A 7,585-nucleotide genomic window follows, 5' to 3' on the forward strand; every position below is an offset into this window, starting at 1 on the left:
CAAAAGGGCATTATTGCAATTCATGTACCCACCGTTATTAATGGATGCTTCCAGGCCTTTCGGGGCTGATCTTGTTCAAAAAAAACATAGCGAACCACCCCTGTGGGAGCGTGTGGTCGTACCGTACCCCGTGCCAGGGTCGAAAAACTAGTTGTTTGCCCTTATAAACGTAAGAAACTCTGATTTTTTTTAAATCATCGGATAATTTATTTGTGCGTTGTTGAGAGCGCGACTAGCATGATAAATAATACTTAATTCATTACCATCACGCTGGCACAAAGCATCACCAATTGATTCATGATTTGCCTCACAAAGGAACTCAAATGGTTTGCTCCATTCAGGTGGTTTGATCATTGGAACTTTAAGAAGTGTTTGATTAAGAATGTTCAAAGCGACAAGACAATTTTCATCAAACTTAAAACGAACATTCTTTTGTAACAAACTGGTTAAAGGTCTTGTTATTTTGTAATTTTTTGAATAAACCTTTATAAAATCCGGCGTGACCAAGAAAACTTCTTATACCTTTAATATATCGTGGGGGTGGTATTTTATCTATAGCTTCCACTTTTGATTTGTCAACCTCTATTCCTTTTCCCGAGATTTAGAGACCAAGCACTATCCCTTCTTGAACCATGAAATGGCTTTTTCCGAGTTCAAAACTAGATTGGTTTCTTCGCATCTCTACAAAACCTTGTGCACATTTCGTAAACAATGGTTAAATGAATTTCCATAGATAGAAAATTCGTCGATGAATACTTCCATTATATGCTCAATGTAATCAGCAAATATGGAGGTCATGCATCTGTAAAAGGTAGCTAGTGCATTGGATTAACCAAAAGGCATTCTATGATAAGCATATAATCCAAAAGGACAACTGAAGGTTGTTTTCATTTGATCTTCATGATGAGCGGCTATTCGAGAAAATCCAGAGTACCCATCTAGATAAAAAAAAATAAGAATGTCTAGCAAGCGTTTACAAAGTTTTATCTATAAAAGGTAGTGGTAATGATCCTTTCTAGTCTCTTTATTGAGTTTTCTGAAATCAATGCACATTCTATGTCCTACGATAGTTTTAGTAGGGACCATTTCATTGTGTTTATTTGGTACAACAATAAATTCTCCTTTCTTGGGGACACAATGAACATGACTTACCCAATCACTCTCTTTGACATGATAAATGATACCTGCATCAAGAAGGCGAATGATCTCGTTTTCTTACCACTTCCTTCATTTCAGGTTTTAGTTTCCTCCGAAAATCTGCCACAGGTTGAGCTCCTTCTTCCATGAATATTCTATGAGTGGCTATCGAGGGACTAATCCATTTCAAGTCATCCAAAAAATACCAAAAGGCCTTACGGTGCATTTTAAGTACCATCATCAATTTTTCTTCTTCTTTTTCTGCAAGGTTAGCACTTGTAATAAAATGATACTTATTTGTTTCGTCTAGGAAACTATATTTCTAATCTGGTGGAAGATGTTTCAGTTTTGGAGGTGGTAAATCTTCATCTCCCTTTCTTTCAGGTGTTTCATAGCTTTCATTTGTTGAGTAATTAACTTCAGGAGAGGAGTCTAAATATTCATTAATATCGTCTTTATCCAAATCTCTCATAGCATCATCATTTTCAGGTAAACTTTCCATGTCATTTTCAGGGGTATCATAAAGGATAACGAAGAGATTGTTAAGATTACCTTCTTCCTCAAGTTCTTCTTCCTCAAAATCGTCAATTATTGGCTTATGATCGAATTTTCAGAAATGGAAGCTCATGAATTCATCGCCAAACTTGAGGGAGATAGTTCCTTTCCCACAATCAATGTTAGCCCCTGCAGTGTTTAGAAATGTTCTTCCAACAATAATTGTACAACGAGTATCAATTCACATATGAATGATAATGAAATCAATGGGATATGTATAAGGTCCTATTATAATAGGCACATTTATTATTATTCCCATGGGATTTTGAAGAGTCTTTTCAGCAAGCATTGTTGTCATATCCGATCTTCTAATTTGCATGTTCAAGTTAATCTTGCATATTGAAATAAATTCTATAAGGAATAACATTAATGAATGCACCAATATCAAAAAGACCATAATAAGAAGACCACCAAAAGTGTAAGGAAGAACATCCTTACCCACATTTTTAGCTTTAACCATGCCTTCTAAGAATTGTGAGGCCTCGGAGTCTAGCTCAACTACATTGCAATGTGCATACATAGACAAAATTCCCTCTTTAGTTACCTCTTTTTCTTCTTCAACAACTTCATAGGTGGGTTCCTCATTATTAATTTCTTCTTCTGGTTCTTTTACCTCTTCCATCACTTTTTTCCTTTTGCTCTGCATGGACTTGAGCTCTAATATGCCTTGTTGTTGTCCTTGGTAAAGGAAGAGAGTCTTCATACGGCCTCCTCTCAATGGAGACTTCTTTAGGTGTATCAACTACCACTTGCGCTAGTTCCACGGGTTGAGGTGGCGGAGTATAATGGAGCCATTCCTTCTTGGGTGCTCCAATAAATTCTGTAAAATCTTGAAGAACAGCTAATACCATAACATCATCGAGATTAAGTTCATTAGCCGTTTCTTTTACTTGTCTGGTTTTCTTATAAGCATATAAACAATCATATTCTATTTCTCTCTCACCCTCGCTCCCAAGATCAAAGCCCCAAGATTCTCTATTTCTGTGAACTTTATCTAGGCGTATCTAAGCTTGCTGAGGGATGAGTTCCATAAAAGATCCACCGGATAACAAATCTAATTCTTTTTTATTATCTTGATCAAGTCCTCCATAAAATACTTGCAAAACATACCAAGGTAGTAAATCATGATAGGGACAACTTTCAACCATGCATTTGTATCTCAAGTAGGCTCTTATTAAACTTTCACCACGATGGTTATTGAAATTAGCAATGACCCTTCTCGCCTCGGCGGATTTAACCTTGGGGTAGAAGCGCAATATAAATTCCTTCATAAGATTCTCCCAAGTATCAATCTTTTCTAGCGCACACTTTTCGGTTCCCGGGAGAATTTATAGCGATCATGACCACCAACACATGGTTTGAGTGCCATCACCAAAACACGTCTTTTTTCATGTTTTCTACACATTTTCATAGGCTATAACGCACATTTTTCGGTCCCCGGGATGATTTTTGGCGACAATGACCATGGATACATGGTTTTAGAGGCTTCATGAAAACTCGTGTTGTTCATGTTTTTGCCTCCATTTTCGTGGGCTATAGCTCAAAGTTTTCTCACTAGTAGGAAAACCCTTATAGGCGGAGCTTAGTTCTGTGGCGCACCACTAAAAATGCGCCACAGAATATTATTTTGTGGCGCACCATTCTGGCTACGCCACAGAAATAGCTTAATTTTGTGGCGCACGCTTCAGCAGTGCGCCACAGAAACTATGTGGGGCCCACATCCTGCCACCACCAATTATTACTGAAGGTATTTCTGTGGCGCACATGGCGTGCTGCGCCACAGAAATATGCTTCGGTGCGCCACAGAAGTAGTTGATTCTGTGGCGCACCTGCTCGGGTGCGCCACAGAATTAAGGTAACTTATATCATCTCGATCGCCCGTGCCCTCCCCAGCCTGTTCACCTCTCCCCTCTCCCGAGCCCCTCCCCTCTCCCCTCTCCCCTCTCCTCCGTCGCCGCGATTCTGTTCGCCTGGATCCGCCGCGCGCTGCTTGTTCACCTCTCCCCTCTCCCGAGCCCCTCCCCTCTCCCCTCTCCTCCGTCGCCGCGATTCTGTTCGCCTGGATCCGCCGCGCGCCGCCATGGTCGTCGCCATCGCCGTCGCCGCCGCCTTCCTCCGCGAGGGGCGCATGCCGCCACGGTCCTCCCATCCCCGCCACCTGCAGCACAAGCTGCCCCTACGGCGAGGAGGGGCTGCCGCGAGGAGGGGCCGCCGTTGCGGCAAGGTGGAGGAGCCGCCGCCTCCTCCTCCTCCACCCCTGCTGTCATCTTCAACCTCGTCCTCCACCCCTGTCATCGGTGATCTCTCTCCCCTCCCCTCCTCTCCCTCTTAATTCCTCCTTCGCTGCCCCTATGGCTTGTGTTTGCAAGCTCTGGTGATCATTTGATCACCAATTGGTTGATAATTACTTACTGCTTTCTCTATCTATGCATGTTGCTTGATATACTGTGTTGTTGCTTGATTTGTATAGCTTCTCACCATGTACTGGTGGTTGCTTATGCTTTGAAAAGCATATGAATGGATGCATGATGCTTGCCAAGCATCCCTGTTGCCTAGCAGTTGACTAATTCATTTATCTGTGAAACTTTATCTTGTTAATGTAGATAATTGAGATGAACTACTTTGCAGTAATGATTCTATTACTGTATTTACTTAAGCTAGATGGATGCCAACTATTGTTGGGGACCCTAGCTTCATTTTGAATCCTGTTGGGTAATGATAAGTGTGTAGGCTTGGTGGTTTGGATGGTTTGGTGGTTGAATTGGCCTTTGCAATCATGAACTGCTGGCTTAGGTAGCTCCCACTACTATTGGCTTGTTGGGAAAATGATACATGCTTGCTGGGTGATCATATTTGATTGACATTAGCTTTTGATGTAGAAAATACTCGCAGATATATATAATCCGCATTTATCTGATGGTTTTAAAAGGGCTAGTGTAGTCTATGTATTCTTGGTAAATCATCTGGGATGGTTTCCTTCCTAGTTCCATTTGGAAGATGCTACTATTCAATTGGTTGGCATAACCATGGTGACTTGAGTTGGTCAAATTCCTGGTCCTTGCCATTTGTACCAGGCTTCACTTGGTCTATGATTAAATGATGACCAAACATTGTTATTCCACCCTATGTGCTTGTGTTTGACATGGCTGTTGCTATGTCTCTGTACATATTTACTTGATGGATTCTTGTGAGCTTATGGTATGCTACTATGCTACTGGTGGGCTTGTATACATACATATTTGTAGTTGCTCTTGGTTGGCCTAAGAATGCTCCCTGGCCAGATGCTTGATGTCTTGGCTCAGCCAATGATGCAAAGGCTGAGGCAAAAACTTGGATAAGAACAGATACTAAAATATGTGATTTAAATGGAATGCTTATGATGGTATACTAAAATAGAGATATCCACAGTAGGGGATCATGTAAATGAATGCCACTGTGGTATCCTTTGAAGAAAATGGGAAGTTTCTGATGGTTTAAAAGACTAGGTGATGCTAGGTTATTAAGTTGGACGTCAAGGTTGGTTTTATCTGGTTAACTTGGATAGGCTATGTGTTCTTGCTTACTTATGCATATCCATCTCTACTGGATTGACTAGCTCAGGCTTGGCCTCTCTCTTGCCAGCATCACTTGGTTACTACCAAGTGATGAATAATCCCTTATGGTACCCCAGCTTTGTTTTGAACTCAACTGAGTAATGATAAATTTCTATTTCTTGTTGGCTTTGATGAAAATAGAGATATCCACAGTAGGGGATCATGTAAATGAATGCCACTGTGGTATCCTTTGAAGAAAAAGGACTGTTTCTGATGGTTTTAAAAGGCTAGGTGGTGCTAGGTGATTCAGTTGGCTACCAAGACTTGTCTCATCTGGTTAGCTGGGATATGCTATGTGTTGTTGCTTGTTTAGGCATATCTATCACTTACTGGATTTATTGGTTCTTGATTGGCCTCTCTTTTGCCAGCATCACTTGGTCTATATACCAAGTGATGAATAATCCCTTTGGAGCATCTGCTCCATGCATGCTATGTGTGTTTGAGCATCTTGACTTATGTCACCATGGTTGCTGGTTTGTTGGTGTTTTTGTACTTGCCGATGATTAGATGGTTGGTCGATCACTCGTACACTCGGGGGTGGAGCAAGTGAGGCTTGGTGTGATGGCACAAATATCAACTTGTGCATCCTACCTGGCCTCACTTACTCCATCCCTGGATGTTAATATTTGTTTCGACCAACAAAGTATGAGGCATATGATATCTAGTTGAGATACCACTTGGCTCTTTCTTCCATTTTAGTGCCGATGATTAGAATGTTTGGTCACCTATACGCCGCAATATACTTTGTAGACGAGCCCCCCTTTCCCTGGCCGCCGTTCCGTGAACGAGTCCTTGACGAGACAACAACGCCGACATGCCTCTCCGGCGCAGCACCACTTTCTTCTCTCGCCGTTGATACGTCTCGAACGTATCCATTATTTCTGATGTTCCATGCTTGTTTTATGACAATACTTACATGTTTTGCTTGCACTTTATAATGTTTTTATGCGTTTTCCGGAACTAACCTATTAACAAGATGCCACAGTGCCAGTTCCTGTTTTCTGCTGTTTTTGGTTCCAGAAAGGCTGTTCGGGCAATATTCTCGGAATTGGACGAAATCAACGCCAAACATCCTATTTTTCCCGGAAGCATCCAGAACACCGAAGAAGAGTCGGAGGAGAGCCAGGGGGCCACCAGGAGGGTGGGCCGCGCGGGCCAGCCCCAGGCCGCGCCCCCCTATGGGGAGGCCACCCTGTCGACCCTCCTGCGCCGCCTCTTCGCCTATATAACCCCTTTCGACCTAAAAACGCAGTACCAATTGACGAAACTCCAGAAAGACTCCAGGGGCGCCGTCGCCATCGCGAAACTCCAATTCGGGGGACAGAAGTCTCTGTTCCGGCACCCTGCCGGGATGGGGAAGTGCCCCCGGAAGCCATCTCCATCAACGCCACCGCCTCCATCATGCTCCGTGAGTAGTTCCCCCATGGACTACGGGTTCTAGCAGTAGCTAGTTGGTATTCTCTCCTCCATGTACTTCAATACAATGATCTCATGAGCTGCCTTACATGATTGAGATTCATCTGATGTAATCGGTGTTGTGTTTGTTGGGATCCGATGGATGATACATTATGATTAGTCTATCTATAAAGTTTGTGAAGTTATTGTTGCTGCAATCTTGTTATTCTTAATGCTTGTCACTAGGGCCCGAGTGGCATGATCTTAGATTTAAGCTCTATATGTATTGCTTAGATTGTATCTACAAGTTGTATGCACATGTCACTGTCCGGAACCAAAGGCCCCGAAGTGACAAGAATCGGGACAACCGGAGGGGATGGCGGTGATGTGAGGGACACATGTTTTCACGGAGTGTTAATGCTTTGCTCCGGTACTGTATTAAAAGGAGTACCTTAATATCCAGTAGATTCCCTTGAGGCCCGGCTGCCACCGGCTGGTAGGACAAAAGATGTTGTGCAAGTTTCTCATTGCGAGCACGTACGACTATAATTGGAAAAACATGCCTACATGATTAACGATCTTGATGTTCTTTCTTAATGCTTTGATTCCTATCAATTGCCCAACTGTAATTTATTCACCCAACACTTGTTACTTATTGGAGAGTTACCACTAGTGTAGATCGCTGGGAACCCCGGTCCATCTCTCATCATCATATACTCGTTCTACGTGTCATTGGAAGTAGTATCAACTATTTTCTGGTGCCATTGCTCTCATATTGCTATTACTGCTGCTGTGTTACTTTTACTATTGCTCTCATATCACTGCTACTTTCACATCACCCCTGTTACTAGTGCTTTTCCAGGTGCAGCTGAATTGACAACTCAGTTGTTAAGGCTTATAAGTAT

This window comes from Lolium perenne, chromosome 4, assembly GCF_019359855.2.
Source record: "Lolium perenne isolate Kyuss_39 chromosome 4, Kyuss_2.0, whole genome shotgun sequence".
Lineage (NCBI taxonomy): Eukaryota > Viridiplantae > Streptophyta > Magnoliopsida > Poales > Poaceae > Lolium > Lolium perenne.